The sequence below is a fragment of the Triturus cristatus genome, chromosome 4_1 (genome assembly GCF_964204655.1).
Source record: "Triturus cristatus chromosome 4_1, aTriCri1.1, whole genome shotgun sequence".
Lineage (NCBI taxonomy): Eukaryota > Metazoa > Chordata > Amphibia > Caudata > Salamandridae > Triturus > Triturus cristatus.
Window position 1 is genome coordinate 927984974 of NC_140585.1, and position 25613 is coordinate 928010586.

At 47.7% G+C, this 25613-nt stretch overlaps 1 protein-coding gene across 1 annotated transcript in view; it reads left to right on the forward strand.

Moving 5' to 3' along the window:
* Window positions 1-3682: 3682 nt before the first annotated feature.
* Window positions 3683-25613, forward strand: part of SHANK3 (SH3 and multiple ankyrin repeat domains 3) — a 2151740-nt gene continuing 2129809 nt past the window's right edge. Inside the window, exon 1 of the mRNA XM_085653773.1 lies at window positions 3683-3766. The gene's annotated coding sequence lies outside the window, so the exon portion shown is untranslated. The remainder of the gene's footprint in view (window positions 3767-25613) is intronic.

Genomic DNA, 25613 nt, shown 5'->3' on the forward strand with positions numbered 1-25613 from the left:
ATGGGGGAGGGGGTGTCGAGGGGAGGGGCTCTGACTCATCGTCCAAAGCTGTGCACAGGGAGAGGAAGCTTCAATCAGAGCTGGAGTAAGGTGTTTCCTCTTCTTGCAGATACTAGGATCAGTCACATCCTGTCCTGGCCGTAAACATTCTTGCAGCTGAGAAGCGCCGTGCAGGCACACACAGACACAAAGACACTTACACGCCCCACACACACGGAAGCGCCGAGGCAAAGGCCATCAACCCCTATGCATGCCTGAAATAGGAGTACACCTACACATACTAACCAGAGACAAAAACATGCATACACCCCCGAACAGAAGGGCAAACGCGCGGAAGCACGCACAGGTAAACAACTCTGCCACTATTCGACTAACATGACACCTACTTACTTATGTACCCACAAACACATATAGTTGTGAGTTTGTAAACATGGAGGAAAATACACAGAGGTTCGCCATACAAAGAAGCTAGTGAACAAGAGTACTGTAAATCACACAGACAAAAAAAACTATTTGCAAGTGCGCGCGCACACATATAGCCGGATGTCCACAATAGCTCATATTGTCACAGACACACACAGACAAACACGTCTAAATGCGCACTCGTCATATACCCAGTATGTTGGCCCAACACAAACTCAGACACATGTACACACATACAAAAGTAAACAAAGGGACTCACTGGGAGCTTGGCAGGGCATGAGGGCTGCCACCGTGAAGCAGCGGCCTACTCATCCTGGCAAAGCTGTGGTAACCATGCCCCATTTAGAGATGGAACCACTGATGGGTTGGCATTGGCGGAGGCGTAGCTGGTGGTCTGCCACAGAGTCTTGCTATTCCCTGCCCGTGTCCACCATATGAGCCATGATGGTGAAAAGTGCCCAACTTTAGAATGACCCCTGTGACCATCTGTTTAGAGAAAACAAAGTCCCTTTGTGGGACATAATTGGTAATATCACTGCAACAGTTGCAATGAAATTATTGATGGAAAAACTCTGAATGGCACGGGCATGTGTTACAATTGCCATAGGGCACGAGTTATAATTACTTGAGCTAACTATAACTATAACTGGAGAACTTCTGTGTTTTTTTAGTTTAAAACATTACATTGTTAGTGAGCATTTCACCTAACTATATTGTTACTTTAACCTTTGTTTTTTACATATATATATATACACACACACACACGCATATATACATTCACAAAACAAAAAAAAGTTAAAATGACATTATAGTTTGGTCGAAATTCCAGTTAAAATGTAACATTTAAAAAATGTAAAAAGTATATAGTTATACCTATAACTCATGCACCTCCATACACAGTGTATTGAACTTTGTAGCCACAGTACATTAACTATAACTCACCACTCTACCATGCATTGTGTTCTAACAAATTATGTGAATTGCAATGTTATGTGGTGTTGTAAATGCTATGATTTCAGATGGTATAATAATGTAATATGAAAGGGTATAACTGGTGCATGCAGAAAGCGCTAGTTACAGTTAATGCAGTGTGGGTACCGAGTTCAATACACTGTATATGGAAGTGTGTGAGGTATAATATTTTGAAGGTCTTGAAATTATAAATTTATGATACATTATTAGAATTTCTAATTTTTGTGTAGCTTAAGTTTGGTTTCTATATAAAGAATAAATAAAGTTTTCCTAACTATAAATAAGATTTAACCTTTGTTTTTTTATTACATTATAATATGTTTTTGTTTTGTTTCGTAGAGTCCATTGTCGTCAACTGGATTGTTGTTAAGTGAAGTGTCATACAGTACAGTGTAGAAGAGTGTCGTACAGTGTAGTATTGTTAAATGTTGTGTCATAGACTAGAGTGGAGAGGAGTGGAGTAGAGTGCAGTGTCATAGAATACAGTGGAGTAAAGTATCAGAGTGGAGCAGCGTGTTGTACAGTACAGTGGCGTGGAGTGCAGTACAGTGACGAGGCATAGCGTAAAGTCAAGTAAACTGTCATAAATTGGAGTGGTATCTTGTGCAGTACAGTAGAGTGGTGTGATAGAGTGCTGGAAAGTGTCATAGAGTGTTGTACAGTGGAGTTTAGGTAGCATAGAGGGGGTAGACGATTGTACAGTGAAGTGTAGAGACATAGAGTGGAGTACAGTGTGGTACAGTGGCACTGAGTGCATTAGAGCCTTGTAGAAAGGAGTTGCATAGAGTGGAATACAGTGTGGTAGAGTGGAGTGGTGCAGAGTGGAATGTCATACAGTGGCATAGAGCGGGGGAAAGGGTCTTGCAGTTGAGTAGAGTGGAGTGGAGTCCAGTGGCGTGGCGTAGCATGCAGTGGAGTAGCGTGTTGTCGAGTAGAGTGGTCTGGAGTAGAGTAGAGTGGAATGGCATTGCATACAGTGGAGTAAAGTGTTGTAGAGTGGAGTGGTGTGTCGTACAGCTGAATAGCATGGCATGCTGTAGAGAGTTGGAAAGTGCTGTAGAATGGAGTACAGTGGAGTGCCACAGAGTGGATTGCAGTGGTGTATAGTGTAAGTGTGGGCGCAGTGCTCCGCTCGGCCCGCGGAGTGTGCGTAGTACTGCCCACTTCGCGCTTCGCAAAGTAGGCGTAGCAGGGGCAGACTACGCACACCCCGTGGTGGAGCAGAGTTGCCCGCCGCCCGCCTCCCTCCCGCCCTCATTTTACAATTACTTAGAAACATTACATAAAGAAAATGACTTACCTGCGGGGCGCCCGCACATGCGCATTTCTCCCGAGAAATGCGCATGCGCGGGCATCCGCGCATGCGCATTCGTGAGGAAGAAGCTATCCAGGAAGCAGCAAGATGGAGCCCCGGGACATGGCAGCTCAGGTAAGTCATTTTTTTATGTAATGTTTCTAAGTGATTGTAAAATGAGGGCGGGAGGGAGGCGGGTGGTGCGTAGTGGGGCTACGCGAAGTGTGCGGTGGGCGTAGATTTGCCCCCACTCCGTAATGCTTCACGTAGCCTCACTACGCCCACTACGCCCAGGGCTGGTGTGGAATAGAGATAGTGCAGTACAGTATGATAGAGTGAAGTGACATTGACTCTGGTAGAGTGACGTAGTATAGAGTAGTGTACACTTGAGTTGCATAGAGAGCAGTAGTGGAGTACAGTGGAGTGGAGCGGAGTGGTGTCTCGTAGAGTTGAGCATAGTAAACTGGGTTGGAGCTCCGTAGAGGGAGTTAAGTTAAGTGTTGTTGGCTGGAGTAGAGTACCGCACAGTGGCATAGAGTGAAAGGGAGTGCTGTAATTCACATTGACAGAAGTACACTACATTTTCCCTTGCATTTGGGGGCACTCTGCCGTGGAGGGGAGAAATGAGGTAGCAAGAGAGGACCGCTGCAGGGGAAGCGTGTTACCTTTGTCGAACACGTGGTTGCTCTACGATAAAGTTAGCCGCAGAGGGGTTTTGCTTATCACCGCCAAAATTGTCTGTTCCTAAATGATATCTTCTGGCGCCCATTACTGAGAGCACAGATTTGTATAGCACAAGGATTCTCGTGGAGCCTTCCAGGCGCTTGGAAGTGAAGCTCCGGATTTGCCGCTGCCCGCCAGAGTCTCCCGACCCAAGAGGCGCTCCGTGCAGCCCGAGCTCGCGGGGAGGAAGAGGTGGGGAGGGAGGAAGAGGTCCTTTTCCTGGAGGGCGGTGGACAGGCAGCACAGGATACAGGATGCGGCCTGCACTCTGGCGGCGGGAGCGCACGAGGCTAGAGGCAGCGTTGGCGGGAGAACGGAGGCTGAGGACGGTCCCGGTTGGCGGTGCATCGCAAGGTAGGCCGGGGTCTTCCATTCTGCCTCACCGGCGCGAGCCTGGAGCCATGTGCGAGGGGCAGTGATGAGTGTCAGAGCCAAGGGTGGTTATAATGTGTTTTTGGGCGGTTTAATAATTGGTGGTATATTATTACCACACTCGGTTGAAGGGATGAGAACGACCTTTCATAATTATCCGCAACCGGCGCACAAGTCACCGAGCAGCCTTACACTGCAGCTCCTAAGTGCAGGTGAGGTGAGGCACTTTGGAAAAGGCTGGGATTGCTCTCTGGAGCCGCCACTGGGCGCAACACGTATGGAATTTGCCTCGGTCGTAGAGTGCACCCGTCGCCATTTCTCCTGGTTAGCTACATGACCGCAACACGACCGACGGCACACTCAGGTGACCGCAGCGTCGAGGGACCATCATTCGTAGCGCGGCTGGTCTTATTTTCATGAAAATGCTGGCATGAATCTCCTTACCTTATCCCATTGTGTTTCTCTCACTCGTCGCCCACAGCGCCCATCCCCTTGAACCTATTTTCCGCCTCTGCTCCACGTGCGCCCCTAACCTCACACTTCAACGGTATCACGAGTCGGACGGCCCCGCGGTCATGGGTGCGAATCCTGGCAAATCCACTCAGACGTTGATACTTCGTCCTAGGACAGAAGAGTCCTTTAAAAAAAATAGTTTCATTAATTTCCTGAGTCAGACATTATCGCGCCAATCGAAAAAAAGATTTTATCATACCGTGTAATAGTATACTGACAATTCGGGGACATCATTATCATACACATTTCCCAAATTTTGTGTCAGGGCAACAGAATATTCTGGAGTTGGGTAACGATAACAGTCTGTAATACAGCTCCAAGAAACACCGCAGAGTGAACGCGCACGTTAAATACATCGTATTTCTTTCTTTAGCCATTAAGTGAGGATGTGCACAATTGTGGCCGTGTTTCTCGCTATTATCAATTTTCTCCTGCGAGGGGCTTCCCATTCCTCCAGGAAGAAGTGTCCGATTCCTCAAAAAACACCTATTTTTATTTTCGTGAACCTACCTGTTTCATCATGCATGAATTATTTTTTTTCCTCATGGGGCCTTTGCCTGTTTCCTCGAGTTAATGCGAACGTGACTCGGCTTGAGCGTGCACCCTTGTGTCTGTCTCGGTGTGTTTGCTCTTGTGAGTGTATCTATTTTCTTCACATGCGTTCTCGTGTGTGTCCTTGTTTCCTCCTGTAAGCGTGCCCGAGTTTCCTCCTCTGACCGTGGCTTCTCCTGCGAGTGCGCCGTTGTTTCCTCTGGGGCGTTTGCCTTTGTTTCTCCCATGCGCGTGCCTGGTACCTTGATGCCAGCATGTTTGTCTTTCCTCCTGAGAGTTGGCTTGTTAACTCACTGAGTGTGCTTCTCTTTTCTCACGAGTGCTTGTTTTGCCTCTGGTGAGTGCGGCGGGGGTTCCTCCTTTGAGCGCACCCATGATTCTTCCCGAGGGCGGTGCTTTCTTCGCGCATGTTTCCTTACGTTTCCCAGCTACTCCCACCACAGATCCTTCATGGCGCCTCGACACAGTAGGCCGGATAGGAACACTTTCTATGTGGTGCATATCATTAGCTTTTATCATGGACCCATGGGTGCAAGCGGTCTAAAAATGTGAATATCTGAAATATTTTCCAAAAACTGCAGGGGGGAGGTAAGAAAGCTAAGGAATTGATTTAAGAAATGGGTACTCGCCAAAATGTCCCCAGGGGCCGCAAAGTACATGCCCGAGGGCCGTGCCAACGCCAGCAATGCAGGGGTTGGGGTGATGAAAGGTGGCTGTACGGGGGACAGGAAGCAGGTGCATGGTGTGGACAACACACCGAGCCTTCCAGTGAATGCTTTTTGCCACCAACGCTCTATTCTCATGCACCAAGAGTTAACCTCAGAGCATTAATTTATAATGTAAAATGTGAGAAGGAAAGAGATTCTCATCTGGTGGCTGAATTGCAAAAAGTGAAACCACAAAACCTGTCATCAGTCCTGGCTTCCCCACTTGACAAAATTGTGTGATCCCAGGCAATTGGTTAATTTCATTTGCTCCTATTTGTTAATTACCACATATGAGAGCCCCTTAAAATATAGAGTTCAGGATGTGTGCTGTACACAACCTTCTCTTGTGCCTTATTTAATAAACTATAATATTGTTTCAATTATAAAACAACCAAGGCTACACACAAGTTGCAACTGACAACTGACTTACCTCTTGGTTCACTAATGGCATTGTTTTCAGAATGGGGGCGGCATGAATGCTTCCAAGATCATGTTTGAAACAATCACTGCTAGCAAACGCCTCCCAATGCAGTGATGTAATCTGGTCTACTGTTCATCTTAATAAAATACACTTTTGAAGTTTGCAAAGAGTTTATGTTTTTACATGTTTAGTGCATGTCTTTAAAACTAAACGTGTTCCTAAAGATAAGTTTTCTAGGACACCATCTTTTCTTCTTTACTTTGGATAATGTGTAAAATAAAGTCTGCCCCTTTGTTTCTCAGCTTTCTGAATGTTTCTGTTTTGTCAAGTGAACTGCAGCCCAGTTCTGCTGTTCACCAGGGGGCCGCAATTAAAGGTCAGGAGGGCCGCCCGTGGCCCCCTGCCGTACTTTGAGTATCCCTGATTTAAGACAAAAGGGCGTGCATGAGCGTATTTTTCTATTTTTTTTAATTCACAAATCTTCCCAGTAGTACTCCCAGAGAGCTTTGCTAGGGCCCATCTTTTCAGCTGTACCGCTGGGAATGTGATGTGGCTTTTTGGACGGAGTCCTGAAAGTGGGAAAGGCCCCACAGGGGTAACAGACCTCTGTCAGCAAAAGTATTTGTTTGCTTCCATGTAGAGAAATCTCTTCCCCTACATCCCCAAGAAATGAAGAGGTGATCTGTGATCCTTGAAGGGAACTCACTCCAACCTCTGACTGGAGCAAAGTGCCAACCACTCCCAGGCAGCCGCGGTCGGTAGTAGGAGTAACTGCAGGGCGGTGACGTGGGGAGGGGGAGGGGCAGGGTGGGGGGTAGTAAACTATGGATTACGGAGGTTTCCAGGTAAGTTAACATATAAATTAATAAAACGAATTTCGTTGCGTGCACTGCATCCCCAAATGCGATGCAGTGCACGCAACGAAATTCGTTTTTATTAATTTATATGTTAACTTACCTGGAAACCTCCGTAATCCATAGTTTACTACCCCCCACCCTGCCCCTCCCCCTCCCCACGACACCGCCCTGCAGTTACTCCTACTACCGACCGCGGCTGCTCCCAGGGTGGGAACACGTCAGATCAGAGTTAGGCAATGCCCACAAACGTACCCACCAAACCAAGCACTGGAACGTCCCCCGCCCCACCCTCTAGTGAGAGTTAGGTACTTGTAAAACCATTTATGTCCACTTGCAATCCCTTTGTGGATTCCTGGCAGGTGTAGACATGCACATTTGACCACATTTTCCTTTGTAATTTAACCCCATAGTGATGATTCTTAGTTCAATGACAAAATTGCCAAAAGTACATCTTTAATTTTACGTTTTCAGCATAGTTAGAAAGCGAATTGAAACATGTAGGGTCTCTTTCCTCTCACATCGCTCTCGAATTGCCATTTGTGAGTCCTAGTGCAAGGTCTCTATGCCAGTCCCAAGTCCCAGCCCCTGCCCACATACCTCTACTGCCTTTCTGGTGCCAAGATGTTGGCACCTTTCCCCAGGTCCTCGTTTGCATGTGTGTAGTGTGTAGATCTGCCAGTGTGCCTGTGCTTGCTGCGTTTAGTGTAAAGGACGGAAGGCCTCTGCTGCGTGGCAGGGTGGTGTCCCTGCAAAGGATTTCCGTCAGTTCTCCTTCCCTTGTGACACTTCAACATTCTTTCTCAGTGCCTGGAAATTTCCAGAAAATGTGCAAAACATCGAAAAGGTGCAGGAAAACGTTCAGGAAATTTGCTAAAATGCCCAAATCTACAGAGAACAAATGAACCTGCGGGGGCCTAAGAAATCTGTGCTTTTACTGAACAATCTGAACCACAGATGTGGACTGTCCCTCGTCTTGGGTTTGCTGAGAGTCCTATTATGCATTATTTACAGGCGCTGCAGGACTCGAGGAATGGATAGGAGGCCATGATACGCCCTACCACGTTTAAGCCTGGAGTACCGATTACCAGCTGCAGCGCGTTTCAAGTTCTGAGACACGAGAGGGTGGAAAAAGAAGACAGACTCAAGGAGAAGTGCTCGCACTTAAAGGAGGGTAAAGACGTCACCGAATATGACTCCGATACAAGTGGCAGGTGCAACATGTTAGAAAACAATAAAAGACTTGAGAACAAGTGCTAAGTAAAAATAAAAATTAAAAAAACCTGGCGACCCCATAAGCCCAGTGAGTAATGCGCAGGAAGGAAACAAGCAGCCTGGATGTGCCAGCTCTTAACAGATTCAGTATTATTGTTTGTCCCTTTGTCAGGAGCAACCAGAACCTGGGTTTCAGTGTGCCCATGTCTGCCCCACTGAATAATGCATCTGATCCGAGTGTGCACAGGTGCACCCCCGGTGTGATCTGGTTGTGTGGTGGGCAAAGGAGGCAGCATATACAGCCACAGCTGCAGGCTCGCAAGGGTTAAATGCTTTAACCATCCACGGTGCATGACAAAGACTTCCCCTCAGAGGCACCTCTGCAGCCTTTGGGTCAAGTCATTGATGTACATAGCGCAGGTCATGGTTGAAGTGTTCTCATGACAGCGTCTAAGATGAGGAGCATTGTGGGATCCTCTGAGGTAAAGTGTGAGTGACGAGGGCCACTGGTGTAAACAGAAGGCCAGGAAGGTCACGCGCTTGTGACTGCAGGCTGGGCTCCAGTCCCTAGAAGTGACAGCGGTCAGCTACGCTGTTACTGTGCATTGAGAGGGCCCTTCAGGTTATCTCTGCCCCATGGGCGCTCTTGTGGTTAAGTCTGTGTGCTTGTTGGTCTGGGCTAAGTTTTCCCATCGATTGCTCCTGAAGCGGTGCGCACACAGTGTGGTTCTTGAGCGCGCATCTCTTGCTCCTGAAGCGGTGTACACACTGTGAAGTTCTTGAGCGCGTATTCTATTGCTCCTGAAGCAGTGCGCACACAGTGAAGTTCTTGAGTGCGCATCTATTGCACCTTAAGCGGTGCGCACACAGTGAAGTTCTTGAGCGCGCATCTGTTGCTCCTGAAGGGTGTGCACACAGTGAAGTTATTGAGTGAAAATCGGTTGCTCCTGAAGGGTGCGCACACAGTGAAGTTATTGAGCGCGCATCTGTTGTTCCTGAAGCGGTGCGCACACAGTGAAGTTCTTGAACGTGTATCCGTGGCTCCTGAAGGGTGCGCACACAGTGAAGTTATTGAGCGCGCATCTGTTGCTCCTGAAGCGGTGCGCACACAGGGAATTTCTTGAGTGCGCATCTGTTGCTCCTGAAGCGGTGCGCACACAGTGAAGTTATTGAGTGATAATCTGTTGCTCCTGAAGCGGTGCGCACACAGTGAAGTTATTGGGCGCGCATCTGTTGCTCCTGAAGGGTGTGCACACAGTGAAGTTATTGAGTGATAATCTGTTGCTCCCGAAATGGTGCACACACAGTGAAGTTCTTAAATGTGCATCTATTGCTCCTGAAGCAGTGCACACACTGTGAAGTTCTTGAGCACGCCTCTGTTGCTCCTGAAGGGTGCACACACTGTTAATGTTCTTAAGCGCATCTGTTGCTCTTGAAGGGTGTGCACACAGTGAAGTTCTTGAGCGCACATCTATTGCGCGGTGCGCACACAGTGAAGTTCTTGAGCGCGCACCTATTGCGCGGTGCGCACACAGTGACGTTCTTGAGCACGCATCTGTTGCTCCTGAAGGGTGTGCACACAGTGAAGTTCTTGTGCGCGCATCTGTTGCTCCTGAAGGGTGCGCACACAGTGAAGTTATTGAGTGATAATCTGTTGCTCCTGCAGCAATGCGCACACAGTGAAGTTCTTGAGCGCGCATCTGTTGTTCCTGAAGCAGTGCACACACAGTGAAGTTCTTGTGCGCGCATCTGTTGCTCCTGAAGAGTGCGCACAGTGAAGTTATTGAGTGATAGTCTGTTGCTCCTGAAGCGGTGCGCACACTGTTAAGTTCTTGAGCACGCATCTGTTGCTCCTGACGCAGTGCGCACACAGTGAAGCTCTTGAGCGCGCATCTATTGCACATAAAGCGGAGCGCACACAGTGAAGCTTTTGAGCGCGCATCTATTGCACATAAAGCGGTACGCACACAGTGAAGTTCTTGAGCGCTCATCTGTTGCTCCTGCAGCAATGCGCACACAGTGAAGTTCTTGAGCGCGCATCTGTTGTTCCTGAAGCAGTGCACACACAGTGAAGTTCTTGTGCGCGCATCTGTTGCTCCTGAAGAGTGCGCACAGTGAAGTTATTGAGTGATAGTCTGTTGCTCCTGAAGCGGTGCGCACACTGTTAAGTTCTTGAGCACGCATCTGTTGCTCCTGACGCAGTACGCACACAGTGAAGCTCTTGAGCGCGCATCTATTGCACATAAAGCGGAGCGCACACAGTGAAGCTTTTGAGCGCGCATCTATTGCACATAAAGCGGTGCGCACACAGTGAAGTTCTTGAGCGCTCATCTGTTGCTCCTGAAGTGGTGCACACAGTGAAGGCCTTCTTGAGTGTGCAGAGTGATGGCCATTGGCCTCATGTACCTGTAGGTTTGGAGAGATGGACAGGTATGCAGAGAGCAGGGGTCCATGACCAGGTATGCAGAGCGCAGCTGTCCATGGCCAGATGTGCAGAGAGACATCCACCCAGTGGCAGAAGCTGCCTGTGGGACCTGATAGCCGCAGAGAGATGAACATCAAGCAGTAGCAGCAGTAAATGTCCAGGTATGTAGAGAGATCTCCACCGAGTTATGGAAGCTGTCTGGGACAAATATTCAGACAGGCCACCAAAGAGCCACGGAAGTTCAACCAGACGAGCAAGGCCTTCATCGAGCTGTAGACCTACCTGGAACCAAAAAATCTGCAAACAGCCCCATTTGAGCTGTAGCAGCTGCACCAAGATATGTCCCCCCCCAAGCAGACGACAAGAAGCTGTGGAAGCTGCTCGGGTGCAAGTATCCCCACACAGGCCACCATTGCTGTCCAGGGACGGGAATCCTTGGAGAGAGAGAAAGGAACCTCCATCCACCTACAGAATCCTTCCAAAGACCAGAGATCCATAGATAGTGTGCCACAAGAATATTATATTTCCAGCCGTCTCTAATTACAGGGATTCTATGGAAATGACTACACAATTACTTGCAAGATCAGTGCGGGAAAGAAGGCGCCCTTGCGAACAAAGGAGGCCTGTGATCAGCAGAGCGTGAAGGCGGCCTCTGCTCACGAATCCCGCCTCTTCCTGCATCATAGCTCATTCTTCACTGTGAAAAAGACGTGTCCCCTTTATGACGTTGAATGCCTGATGCCGACCTCATTGCTGACACATTACTCACCTGCATTGCTCCAGCATTCGCAGAACTGAATACCTCTCAGGAGCAAACAGCCATCTCCACAGACTCCTAAAAAGGACTCTCTTTGGAGCGATAGAGACCTCAAGAACTATAACCAAGCCTTAAGGTGTATGTGGTAAAGGTGCACATACTCAATATCGAAGTCAGAATATTGATGGTACTAAATGGTATCGACAAAATATCAAAAAATAAATATCGACAGGTAATTAACATTTGACAAGTTTTTTAGAACTTGTTGTTCACTGTAGTCAGACCCAGTCCCCAGGATTCAGGGACGACAATTCTAAATACAAAAGCCCACATTGTGACTTCCCCGGGAATTCCATAATGGGCACAAAGTGGGGTTGCTGCACATTAGGATTAAAAGAGACGCGTGAATTTAACGCCCAACGGCTTTGCTCAAATTTCTCCAGGTAATATCTGTAGAGTCGTGGGAATAAAATGCCGGATTCTGAGTTTTGCAGCCTGGAATGAGGGGACATTGTAACAGCATTACCTCCTCGTCAGCTCTCCCCGTCCCAGTCCTAACTATATGAGCATAGCTCCTCCCACCAGAAACTTCCAAGCAACTAAAAACCCATCCCTTCCCTCCAGGCCACACCCACACCCTGAGGCATATAAGCATGTGACCCTCCTATCCACCTCCTGGTTGTATTTTCTGTGTAGATTACTTCCGGAGCAAGACTTCGTCGTGGGGGGTGCTGGCTGTGCCTCCTTTCGGGTAAGTGTGGAACGGTCTGCTTCGCGACCGTTTGTTCCCCTGAGTGCCTGTCTTTTGTGGGTGCATTTGAGTCTCTGCTTTAGCGGGACCGTGGGGTTGGGGGTCCGGACTACCTGGTGATGGGGTAGTGACTCCCTGCTGCGGCTTCCCCTCTTCCGGGTTCATTCCCTGCTTTAGCGGGAACACCCGGGAAGGGAGGGGAGGTGTGTTGGGCGCGGCTGGCTTTTTCTGCGCGCCGTGGGCGCAGCGGATTGGCTCCTCCTCGGTGGTCTTTTACCGGGGCTCGGTGCTCGTCTCGTTTTGAGTCTGTGTTTCCCCTCTGTTGTTTGCGGATGTCTTTGCATATTTAGGGGCTGGCTGCTCCTCATGGATTCCTGCAGGTTCCTTGGGGGTTTTATATGTGTGCCCACTTGTTGTGTGGGCTGCCTGTTGTTGAAGCCGCTGGGGGTTTCTGTTTCCCCGTAAAGCGGATGGCAAATAACACTGGGTGCTCATTTACGGGTCTAGGCATTGTTGATTTCTTAAAGAGGGCTGCTGTACTAGATGTTTCAATGGTTGTTAGTGCTCGGTCATTACTTACGGCACTGTTCCTTTTCTAATAAGTCACTTTGGCGTGGTGGTTGAGGTTTCCAACTCCACTCCAATGGTTATGTGTTCTAATCCAGTCGATCGTTACCTGTAGGGGTTTGGTGTTCCCTGGTGAGGGATTCCCTTTCATTTTGAGACAGTGTTCTCAGGCGGGTGTGGGGCACTTACATGGGTGGGTTCTGGTTCCTGTGGCAGAGGCTTCTGGGCTCCTTCCGGTTCCTTACAGTTGGGGCCTGATTCAGTCATTTCTTTCTGGGATTAGATTGGTCTCTGTTCGGCCGGTTTGACCATGGTGCTATGCCTCAATGGTATGTCTTGTGCCTCTGGTGGCACAGGCTCTCGTAGATCAAGAGTTCTAATCCTACCGGGCTGCGCTGTGTGGTGGAGGTGGTGGTCGCTGGGTCTTCCGCTGCTCCTTCCCTGGAGGATGTGCAGACGGCCTCTGCTGACATAGATCCGGTCGTGGATTCGGATGATGGGGTGTAAGGTCGTTTTGTCCGGAGGGCAGATCTTCACAGTATACTGTAACATGTTCGGGTCGATTTTAGGGTTCTCTAGCTTGGCAGGTGGAGAGTCTGTGATTTTTCGCCTCTTACAAGACGTAGGAGCCTCCCCATTCGTGAATTTGTGAGTAGGGTGCTTGATGGGAAGTGGGGGGATGTTGTCAAACATGCCTTTCCCCGGTTTCTGGCAAAGAGGTATCCTTTACAGGGGTTCGCTGAGGTATTCCCAACTATGGTGATGGTGGATTCCCTGCTGGCTGGTATGGCATCTCAGAGCCTGGTGGTGTCCGGGGATGCGGGTCCTTCGGATCCTGTGGACAAACAGATTGTAGAGGTCTTGCAGCGGTCATTTACCACCTCTACTCTTGCAGTTTGGTCTGAGGCTCTCAACAGCTATCTGGTTTAGTTGCTTCTAAAGTAGACTGTCCGGGTTTTTCTGGGCGGCTCTTGCAGGATGTGGTTCCCTCTGCCTCTTTGTCCATGTTGGCAAAGCAGTTGCTTTTCCTGGTGGATTTCTCATTTGATTCCCTTAGTGCTGCAGTGGCAGCGGCTAGGGCCTCGGTGGCTGCTCAGAGGCTTGAGCCTTGGAAAGCGGAGGCTGCTAAGAAGGCTGCCGTGATGTAGCTTCCCTTTACGGGCTCTAATCTGTTAGGGGTACCGTTGGAGGCGTTACTTAAGCACTTGGCTGACGACTGGAATTTGTTGGCTCCGGTCCGCTCTTCTCAGAAGGGAATGTTTGCGGGTTGTTTGCGGGCTTTTGGGTAGGCGTTTCATTCTCAGTTGACCGCCTGGCCCTTTCGTGGTGGGGGCCGTGGCTGGGGTGTCCTTCCACAAGTCCCGGGGTCGGCAAGGTGCTTCCTCTTCTTCTGGTCCTTCCAGTTCGTGACTATGTGAGGAGTTTGTTGGGGGTGCCAGTTGGGGGACCCCTCGCAATTTTTCCTGTTTGGGAGGAGTTCGTTCGTAGTCAGTGGGTCCTGCGAGTGGTCCGGCTGGGCTACGGGAACAAATTTGGTGTTCCTCCGGTGGGTGTGTTCAGAGCTACCCCTGTTCTCAGATCTTGGACGGAGTGTTGGGCTCCGTTAGATGGAGTTCAGGTCTTGGTTTCCACAGGGGCAGGGGTTTGGGTGCCTGTGAGTCTGCAGGGTCGGGGTGTTTTCTCAATCCTGTTTCTGATCCAGTAGCCGTGTGGGGTCTACCGGCCTGTCCTGGATCTAAAGCTGTGAACTTGTGTATCCCTCATCGGCCCTTCATAAGGGTGTTCCCTTCCTTGGATTATTGGTTGATTCTTCCTCTTCTTTCCTTCAGACTCAGGCCCTTTCCCGGGAAGTTTGCAGGCTACTTCGTCAGTTCGGGTGGTTCTGTCCTTGGTGATATCCCATCTTCGCCCCGCTCAGGAAATACTGTTCTTTGGGGGGTATTTCATCACCAGAGTGGGGAAGGTCTTCCTGTTGGTGCCTCGCAGACTGACTCTGAAGCGTGAACTGAGGGGGGTGTTGGGGGCTCGGTCTTCCACTGCTCGCCATTGGCTGCGTGGTCGGGGGATGTTGTCTGCTACTGTGATGTTTGTTCCTTGGGCCCGTTTGCACTTGTACCCCCTGGTGATTCATGCCCTGGGGCTTTGGGTTCCGAAGTCTCTGGATTACGAGCTGTTATTTCCGGGGGGTGTGGCCATTGGCCGGGAGTTGTCCTGGTGGCTGTGGGATCAGATCCTCTTGCAGGGCTCGCCCGTTGTGTCCCTGGAGAGGTTGGTTCTGACGCCCGATGCCTGCGAACTTGGTTAGGTGCGTTGTTGGCTCAGGAGTCTGTGCAGGGACTGTGGTCTGTGCTGAAGGCGGGGTTGTCTTCGAATTGGAGGGTGTTGAAGGCGGTTCAGTTGGCCTTGACTCCTTTTCTGCCTTGAGTCCTCCGGTGGGTCGTGATGGTGCAGTCCGACAACACAGTGGTGGTGTGTTATGTTATCCACCAGAGGAGTGCGACGGTGGCTACCCTCTTCTTGATGGCTCAGCAGTCTGCCTGAGTCGCTTTAAATCTGCCGGGGGTTTCACCCTTGGAGGCGGATCGTCTGAGCTGGGTGTTTCCCTCCCTGTTCGAGAGGTGCCTGATGCAGGTGGTGTTTGGTTGCCTGATGGCCCGGTTCGGGGTTCCGGAGGTGGACCTGTTTGCTGCTCCGGGGAACGCCTTGAGGGTGGGGCTTGTTCTCTGGTGTGGTCTGACATGCTTTGGCGGGTGGACGCCCTGTCCTTCCGGTGGGACAGGGGCCTGGTGTTTGCCTTTCCCCCAATTGCTCTGATTCTGCGGGTCCTGCTGGCGGTCGACCTGGATCGAGCCTCGTTTGTCTTGGTGGCTCCGGTTTGGTCCTGGAGGCCTTGGTTCCTTCTTTTGTTGAGGTTGGCGGTGGGGCCATGCTGGAGGTTGCCGGTGGTCCCTTGTCCCCTGTCGTTTCTCCCTCTGTTTAGGGGTTGTCTGGTCCGCCTGCTACGGGCGGGTTGTCTGTTGGAAGGTTGTACCTCGTGGCTTTGAGGTTTTCTCCTTCTGTGGCTGAGTTTATTCAGCGGTCCAGTGCCCTTCAAATCGCGTGTCCTGTGCCAGGCGTCGGGTTTCATTTCTGGATTGGTGTTCGACACCGGGCTGGTCTGCATTGGTGGTGGATCTGGTGCGTTGCTTGGATTTCTTGTGGGATGGCTTCAACTTGGGTCTGGCTGTGTCCTCCCTTTGTGCTCAATGGGCGGTTGTACGGGCCGTTCGGGGTTCGGTCTGTGAGCCGGCGGTCCCCCTGGTGTCCCGGTTGTTGGGGAGCCTGTCATTGGGTCATTTGCGCCTAGTTGGGATCTGCCTCTGGTTTTGGGGGCCTTGCAGGGGGCTCCCTTTGTGCCTCTGCTTGAGGTTTCTTTGAGATTTTTAACATTTAAGGTGCTTTTCCTTGTCGCTTTTACCTCTGCTCGACGGATTGGGGTTTTGAGCTCCTTGCTTTGTTCGGTCCCCTTTTTGCATTTTTTTCCTGTTCGAGTGGTTCTACGGCCTGTTCCTTCGTTTGTTCCCAGAGACCCTTCCTCGTTTCACTGCTCAGCAGTTCTGGTTTTGCCTGTTTTCTGTCCAAGTCCTCTTTCGGAGGTTGAGGTGCGGCTGCACTGTTTGGATGTGCGGAGGACTCTGGAGGTCTTCTTGCTGCATGCTGAACCTTTTCGTAAGGTGGTTTCCCTTTTTTGTGATCTTTGAGCTGGCTGGTAGAGGTCTGAAGCCTTCTGGTGCTACCCTCAGTTGTTGGCTGCGGTGGGATGTAGGGGCTACGTATGAGGCTTGTGGTATGTTGGTGCCTGTGTTGGTTCGACTCGGGGTGGCTGCTTCATGGGCTTTTTTTCTTGCAGCCTCCATGGTCGAGATCTGCAGGGCAGCTGCCTGGAGTTCTCCTCACACCTTTATGTCCCATTCTCGTTTGGTGGTGGGTGGGACTGATTCTGATGGGGTTGGGGATGCTGTGTTGCGTTCTGCTCCAGTAGTGTGACTTTTTACTGTGCTTTAATTGAGTCTGTTTTTGCTACTGAGTGAAGCCAATTCTTGCTTTGATATCTGCTCCCGTAGTTAGGACAGGGACAGGGAGGGCGGACGAGTAGGTAATGTCCGGTTACTTACGGGTACTATTCATTACTCCGAGTCGTAGCCCTCCCCGTCCCATTCCGGGTTCACATCCCTCCCTCCCTGTTTGGCTTCTTGTGCTTGGTGGTACAGGATGTGGATAGGCGGGTCACATGCTTATATGCCTCAGGGTGTGGGTGTGGCCTGGAGGAAAGGGATGGGTTTTTAGTTGCTTGGGAGTTTCTGGTGGGAGGAACTATGCTCATGTAGTGAGGACTGGAACGGGGAGGGCTACGACTCGGAGTAATGAATATTACCCGTAAGTAACCGGACATTACCACTCATTTCGATCTAGGTAACTCACATTGAAGTGGTAATGTTAACAGCAGAAAATCCTGCAGGTTCGCTATTTGTGTTTTGTAAGGTTGGCCTTTGAAACATGATGGCGGTAAAGCGAAGGAATTCAAGCTAGTAGTGGACTTTCACGGCTAGCATGACAAACTTCAAAATTCTGGAAATGTGCAAATGAAGACATCCCGGCAGCTGCAAGGCTAGATTAGCCGCTGATCTTCAATTCTCTTACCTACCCCTAGATGCGAGTAGGACAACGCTGTAAATGACATTTACGTTCAAACAAACCTGTGCGCGAACGAACCATTCAGTACACGAACACCTCGTTCAGAAAATGACACGATCTCCTCAGATGAACTTAGCTACACTTCCCTGTGGATGTATGACGTTACAACGCGTGTCTTTACAACGCGTGCAGTTACATCGCGGTTTTTACAACGAACGCGATGTAACCACGCGATGCCATTACAACGCAAGTCTTTACATCGACTTGCGCTAGATGGCGTGCTAACATTAGAAAAGCGTAATTTACTATTCCAACTCCAGTCCACTTAACAGTAGGGAAGGTGTTGGGATAGTAAACTGCACTATTTGTAATGTTAGCACGCCATCTAGCGCAAGTCGATGTAAAGACTTGCGTTGTAATGGCATTGCGTGGTTACATCGCGTTCGTTGTAAAATCCGCAATGTAACTGCACGCGTTGTAAAAGTTTCGTTGTAAAGGTTGTTTACCCTTCCCTGTCAGCTTCTCTCTAAGGTCGGGAGTAAAAGTGTGACATTTATATTAAATGTTAAAAAAAACGAGTAAGTAAAACCACGGTACATGTGTAAAAGGAGTTGCCTTCTTATCACTGCAGACAACGATGATATTTCGTTGGATAGTAGTTTTTTTTATTATGTTATCAAATTGCAACACTTTAAGTGTTCCTTAATAAAATAGTGCCTAATTCTGTTACTTTAGGCTAATTCTCTTTCTAGTAGGAAACTGATGTTCGACCTTTTAAAGGTCAGAAGTTAATATCATTTTTTCAACTCATTCATTTTATATATTAAACTGTGGGGGGAGGGACACATTTAATGTACTATACTGGCCAAAGTACTCCCAACCTTGCAATTATCAGGATACACAAATGGCCTGGCGCGCTGTGGAATAAAAAGGCTCACTGTGGTCCTGGATCTTCTCATGGCCAGTGTGGATAGGACTATTGGGATTACTTTCACACACACATGTACTTAAACGTCGTCTGAAATTATAGTTAGAGGCTTTTCACTCTGTAATTCTCTAAATGAAAATGAAGCCCTGGATATTTGTGAACAATGAGGGGACGTTATGAGTCAAAGTGTCACTTATGCTACCTATAGTTAGAGAGGAAAAATTGTGTGTATATATACCGAGGGCTATAGCGGTTGGCAGTGCTTAATTTGAGATGGCGGTTTCCGGTGCTGGGCACCAGCACTTAATTGTCAACACTGGCGCTTGTGACAGTCTGCCACAAGGTGGTGCTGTTTTAGATGACCACAACAACAGTCAATTATTAATCTAATATACTTTAAAAATGACTATTACCTGCCGCCCAGGCCATTCTTATAGCTTTGGGGGCCTGGTATAGTCTTAATTCTCACACTTGTAAGAGTGTGACGGTTAGTAGTTGCGTTGTTACTATCACTGGCAGCAGCGCAGGGCCAATGTGTGGTGCAAGCTGTAGTCGCCTCCTGACGGAAGCGCTGGCACTGATTTGTTTTACAAATTAAGCACTGCGGTTGGTAAAACCTTGAAACAAGTAATAGGGCTGAGCCAAAGGTGAGGGCCTATAAAAACGGAGAAGACTTTTGGCAACAGGTACAGCCTGGGGCAGAAGGTCTACACCCACTGAGGGTAGAATTTGCTCAGTTGAAACGGGAGACACAAAAAGACAAACGTTACAATGTTGGAACAGAAGACAGATCCGAGCCATTTTTGGCCCTGACCTGCTACCTTGTCTTCAGGGGAGCTCTCAACATTCTAAATGAGATTATGTTATATTCACAATTATGATAATAATTAATATTATGGCAACATATTTATGCTGTTTTTGGTGTTACATTCTGAGCAGGGATGAAAGAAGCCACATGGTCCAGAGTCTGCAGCTTATTTCTAAATGCAGGGACCCAGGCGCATTCCTTGTGCAATCTGAAGAAAGTTCCCCAAAGATTCCTAAATCACAGTGTGGACAATATTCTTCCAAAGGACTAGAGTGAACCACACCATCCTGTCGTCATGCACAACAATTAGAACCATCACCACAATTAGAACCATCACCACACAGTATCTCTAAGAACTAATGCAGACTAGCTTTAAAATGAGGGTGTGAACATGTATGTCATTTTTCTCAAAACTACACAAAATGTGAGGGAAATTATGCACAAATATGCATAAATAAGGGAAAAATGGGATGTCTCAAATGAAAGCTAAAAGTGAGGGCATACCTCACATTTAAAAGTCACTCTAGATGCTAACAAGGGGACGGGTTTATATGAAAATGTCTTTCACAACATATTTTCTGCTTGAGCCTCTCTTCTGCAGGACATTTTCTGCTCAAACCAGTCCTCTGTAGCAAAGAATTGCGTAAAATGTTGCTCCAATATTTTCAATAATTTCAGTAAAACAAAATAGTGACAATTATGTTTAAATGAAGCCACCATAGTTATGTAGTTGCAGGTAATAACGCGCAATAAAAATAGGATTTCCCCATGGGATGTACCAACCTATGAATACACCCAACATTAAATCTAACAACAGCAGAACCAATCACACGTGTGTTACGTGAATACAGACTTCTCTACCTCTACAGCATAGAAAACACCAGGTCAGAGTGGGGCAAGTTCAAAGCTCTTTTGTTATTTTATTAATAATCATCTGTTTAAAACACACACAATCTAGAACAGTGGCAAAGCTTGTCTTAAAATTCAAAGCTTTTCAACCTTAATAAACAATTTCTACGTCTAGGAAACAGTATGATAAAAAAATGTTTTTTTGTTCTATGGTATGGCGCAAACTGAATTCATACAATCAATAAAAACAAATACAACACAGGAAGAGACACAAGAAGACAACACCAATGGTCTATTACACGTTGCTGCTCTGAGTTAACATTTTACATGATATTTGATCTACAAATTATCAGTCATCATATCAGACATGTTCACAGATCCAGTGTCTTTTTTTACCTTGTCGACGAGTTTCGGTGAGTCGTATGATTTATATCACCTTCTTCAAGACAGCATATAGGTTTTTTCGTACTGGAAAGTGCATCATCGTCCATGTGGCAGTGAATGCATCCCAAGCAGCTCTCTGCCTTGACTTCTACCCATGTGAAGTAAAAGTGGGTCACAGCGGTGACGAGGACTACATTCCCCGTCATAATTTTGCCAGTTTGATGTGGACAGATCCAGGAGTATAGGGCTTTAATTTAGTTTTCTCGTAAAGGGTTCTAAATTAATTGTTCAATGTGTGTGGAGCAAGTATATGGTGTCTTGAAGAAGGTAGTATAAATCATATTGATTGTATGAATTCAATTTGCCCTGTACCATAGAATGAAAGCACAGTTTCTTTAATCATACTATTGTTAGATTGAATGTTGGATGTATTCATAGTTTGGTACTTCCCAAGGGAAAATCCTATTTTTACTGTAACAAACGGTGCCGAGTCTCCGTGTTGTGGAGGGCCCTCCCTCTGATTCTATTATTGGTAATGATGCTTTGCCAATGCATGTAAAATCTTAAGCTGATGGTGACTGCGTAACGGACAGTTGGTATAGCACTACAAAAAAACCTGAAAAAGGCCAACATAAAGTTAAAGTTATTTCCTCACTTAAGATAGCAAATGAGAGCAGGCAGATCTTCACTGTGTGCTATTTAGGCTAACAGCTTTTGGGATCCTCGCATTGCCTCTTGTCATTTCGCGGCATAGTTTATCCGTTCTTACCTGCTCGACTCATAGGGCCCCTTTCTAAGTCATACAGTAATTGGGCCCCGGGATACCGATTCTAGGCCGGATCTCTTTTCCAATGACCCACCATTAAAAGTTATTGCCACAAAAGTGGGAACAACATACTGCACCCAGAATTACTGAATCCAATTCTGAATGTGGTTTCCCATTCTGGACCCGTTCCCACCACATTTAATTTTATCAGGTATGAACCTATCAATTGCTCATGCTTTACTGTCTTTATAACAAAGAGTCTAGTCCACTGCAAAAGTTTAATATGGTAAGTGGAAGAGGAACCATGACCGAATTGAAAATAAGTTCTTAAAGACCATTAAGACTGATATTAGTGCAAAAATAGCCACAAATGGTATTTGCAACTATTCTTACTAGCATTTATCTTTCAATCACTCTGTAGATTCCAGCCATGTTTCTCCCAAAACTCAATGGTAGATTTACTAATGCCTGTTTAGGCACTCCTGAGGTACAAAGCAATTTTTCGATGCATGTGCTGGCCTTCATATTGTAAAGTAAATAAGCACTACGTTTGCGCTGCGGTGCACCCCACGAGCATCTGCACTAAACTTTAGTAAATATATCTCTGTCTCTCTTCAACTTCATCCAACGCCACCAGGAAACGAGCCCAGTGGAACAGGCAGGAGCTCAGACAGGCTGCCTCCCGTCAGCAGCCACCTCAAGCTGACCACAGCCCTCTCAGTAGACTGCAGATGTGCCCGCCCTTGTAGCCTCGCAGACGATAGTGTGGGACAACCATAAGGTTCAGTTCTTGAAGGCTTGGCTTACTCCTTTTCTGACATATTCCAGGACAGTTCAGTAATTTAGTGGACTGGGCCACGTAAAATAGTTCCAAATAGTGAAAAGGTGTTTTGGCATTGAACTCAGGGCCAGATGTATCAAAGGGTTTTGCCCATTCTGTGTCTATGGGGAAATGTGTTGATACATATGGCCCTAAATGGCAAAGGTATTTCCCATTTGGGGATCGTTGTGTTTTTATGCATTTTTGTAAGTATAGAATATAGCTTGCAGAATTCAAGATATCTACTGCTTGACATTGGTAAGACTTTGAAAAAAATTTCATTTTGCTTGGTTAGGGGCAATTATAAAGATACATTTTTATTATTTATTTCTAAGATTAAATCTCGTTGAAATAAACATTCGAAGTAAACAAACATCACGTTGCAAATATATACAATAACATTAAATATGACACCATATAATAACATCACTGTAATGCACAGCATAGCTTTCCCATAGAACTCGGCACCAAAAGCAACAAAGTTTGTCAACAGTAGAAAATAATCAAGACATAGGCAATAAAAGGCATTTGTCGTAAATAATAAATTGATTGTATGCGTTACTAACAGAAAGATTTGCAAATGTCAATAAAATCCATCACACTCAATTTTCCAAAGAACATAACAGTAAGACCAAAACATGCAAAAAAAATCAATATAAGCTAGATAGCATTCAAATCTAACAAAAATACAAAAGAGAAATAAAAAGAGAAATAAAAATGTCAATTTGAGGCAAAGTTGTTATTCGTCTTGGAAATTTTAATAAGATACATCTTTAAAAATTGATCGGTGGAAAATGTAAGTTATGCTGAAGGAAGTACGAAAATAAAATGTCAAATCATGGCCCTATCCTGCCATCCATTTTTTAAGAAAAAATGGACAGGACCCTCTTCTTCTTTGCCAAGAGTAAAAGAGAGTCAAGTAAAAGGTGTACCGTTAATTACATGGATAGGGGCGTTCTTTTAATGCAATTTTAAGTCTAACATTTCCAAGTCACCAAGTGAGGTCCACGTCGTAAAATAAAGCCCTTAGCATATCTGTATGAGAGGTCAAACACATGGGGGCAGACATCTTTTGATTGTATCTGCTGAACAAAATGATAACGCTAGAGACGGAGAGGTTTTTTCACCAAGGGGCAGATTTACAAGCCTCCTGCGCCACCAGTACGTCTCTTTGTGACGTACTGGAGGCGCATTTCACTTCTCCATATTTACAAGGAGAGGAAAAGCTACCCTGCATGACTTTTCCTCTACTTGTAAATCTGGCCCCTTCACACGCAGCACTGTGCGTTGAAGGGGTGTTCCATGGGTGTTGCTGTGGGTGTTCCCACGCAAAACCCATGGTACCACACATTTCCAGATTTACGAGGAATCGTAAATCTGGAAATGCATGTCGGAGGCGTAGTGAGGCGCAACGAGGAGAAATGTTTCATTTCTCCTCGTTTTTTCCACTTTCAAAGCATGCTGCATTCTACAGCATGCATTGAAAGAGAAAAATGCCTGTAGTGATTGTTTTTGTGCAGGAAGGTGCCCCCTTTCTGCACAAAAACAATCTCCCCCATGACCAGGCATCCTTGCACCATGGTGCAAAGGTGCCTGCGCCGGCGCATGGCTGCAATTTGTGCACCAGCGCAGGGGGAAGCACAGGAATGCGACATATTTTTGTAAATATGTCGCATTCCTGTGCTTCGGAAGTGCCGCAGCGTGGCACAGCCAAAGGGCTTGCGTTACCGCGCTGCGGCACTTCCTTGTAGATCTGCCCCCATGTTTTTTCAGGAGTTTATAAAGTAGTCCCCAGAATAGTCCTAAGAGTTACCACTACACGAACTTGAGACTATCTCCCATCCCGCCTCCCTGACACCGTCCATCGGAAGGAGCAAACATTTGAGAGCCCTGCATAGATTCGCTGCAAAATCTTCAATTCACAAACGCATCCGTGCTGAAGGTGCACAACCAACTGATCTACATTGCCAGCGTGTATCCCGTTGTCAAACCCGCCCCGTAAAAACAGAGGTAGACACGAGCAGAAACATTCTGGGGCTTATTTACAAGCCCCGTGCGCCACCCGTACATCCCTTTTCCCATGTTAAAAATGACGCAAAAGTGGCGCAAGGGTCTTGTAAATAAGCCCCTCTGTTTTCTTCTCCGACCCACTTCTGTGGAGTTATATAATGTGTAACTGTGCCAGTTTCGACTCACAAAGCGCGTGCCTGGTTTTGAGGCTATTTCTTCACACCTCCGTCGCATCTCCAAGTTCATCTCACGCCCGACTTGTCAGGAGGAGGATTTAAATAAAAGGCCTTGGCGTGAATTCATTGTCAGTCAGCTCGATGTGAAGGAGCCGCGGGTTTTCAGAGACCCCCTGATCCGACGCGCGCTTGGGGGGTTATTTTTCGAGAGTTAGCAAAACAAATGGAATTTTAGATGGGCAGAGGCTAGCAGAGAGAAGGCTTATTTTATACAGAGAGGCCCCATGGATAATAACAGCGAAGTGCGAGTAAAGTAGGATATCACTCGAGGGAGAACAGACCACAACCCTCCTACCCCCACCTACCCCGCACATGCACTGTCCGTTGATCCCATGACCCCCCACTGCCACCGCTCGTGGGCGTTTCTCACTTTCCTCATTAGAAAGAACTTGTTTTTGTTGTTTGTTTTTTAATATTGTATTGTAAACTGTAGTTGCATTTATATAGCGCTTACTACCCTTGACGAGGCATCGAAGCGCTTTTTCGACGAGTAGCACGATATCACTTTATATATGGGTGCCTCTAAGCACTGTGAAATGTGAATGAGAATGTGAATGAGAGCAAGAAAGGTGGTGGGACACAAGCAGGAGCATGGCGCCCAGAGCAAGAAAGGGGATGGGACATAAGCAGGAGCATGGCGCCTAGAGCAAGAAAGGGGATGGGACACAAGCAGGAGCATGGCGCCTAGAGCAAGAAAGGGGATGGGACACAAGCAGGAGCATGGCGCCTAGAGCAAGAAAGGGGATGGGACACAAGCAGGAGCATGGCGCCTAGAGCAAGAAAGGGGATGGGACACAAGCAGGAGCATGGCGCCCAGAGCAAGAAAGGAGGCGGGACACAAGCAGGAGCATGGCGCCCAGAGCAAGAAAGGAGGTGGGACACAAGCAGGAGCATGGCACCCAAAGCAAGAAAGGAGGTGGGACACAAGCAGGAGCATGGCGCCCAGAGCAAGAAAGGAGGTGGGACACAAGCAGGAGCATGGCACCCAAAGCAAGAAAGGTGGCGGAACACAAGCAGGGGCATGGCGCCCAGAGCAAGAAAGGAGGCGGGACACAAGCAGGAGCATGGCGCCTAGTGCAAGACCGGAGCAAGATAGCTCTAAGCAAGGTGAAGGAGAGCAAAGTGACAGACTCTGCGACACGGTGGGGTGAAGGCAAAATCAGTCTTTTAGCATTCCACACCTATATACCAAGAAGAAAACTAGAACATGGGATCCAAAGCGGGAGCTGCATTTATAATTGGTGGAATCAGATTCAGTGAGGCAAAGAAAGGCAGCAACTACACAGTAGGTAAGTCTGAAGGAAAGACCGACAGAACCACAAACAGGTGCTAAGTACGTAGCATGAAAATATGCTAAGCAACTATTCATCAAAGGCTGTGCACTGGAGTACCCAAGATACGTTGTTTGTTGACCCTTACTCTAGATTTATGTTGTTTACCCTTTCCGTGCTCATGACGGAACCACTCCGTCATGAGCCACGGGTGCGCTGTGCTCATGACGGAGTGGTTCCGTCATGCTGCGGCTGTTGGCAGCCGCTCCGCCCACGCGGCGCTAATTCCCCGCCTGTGCGGGCGATTAGCGCAGTGGGCGG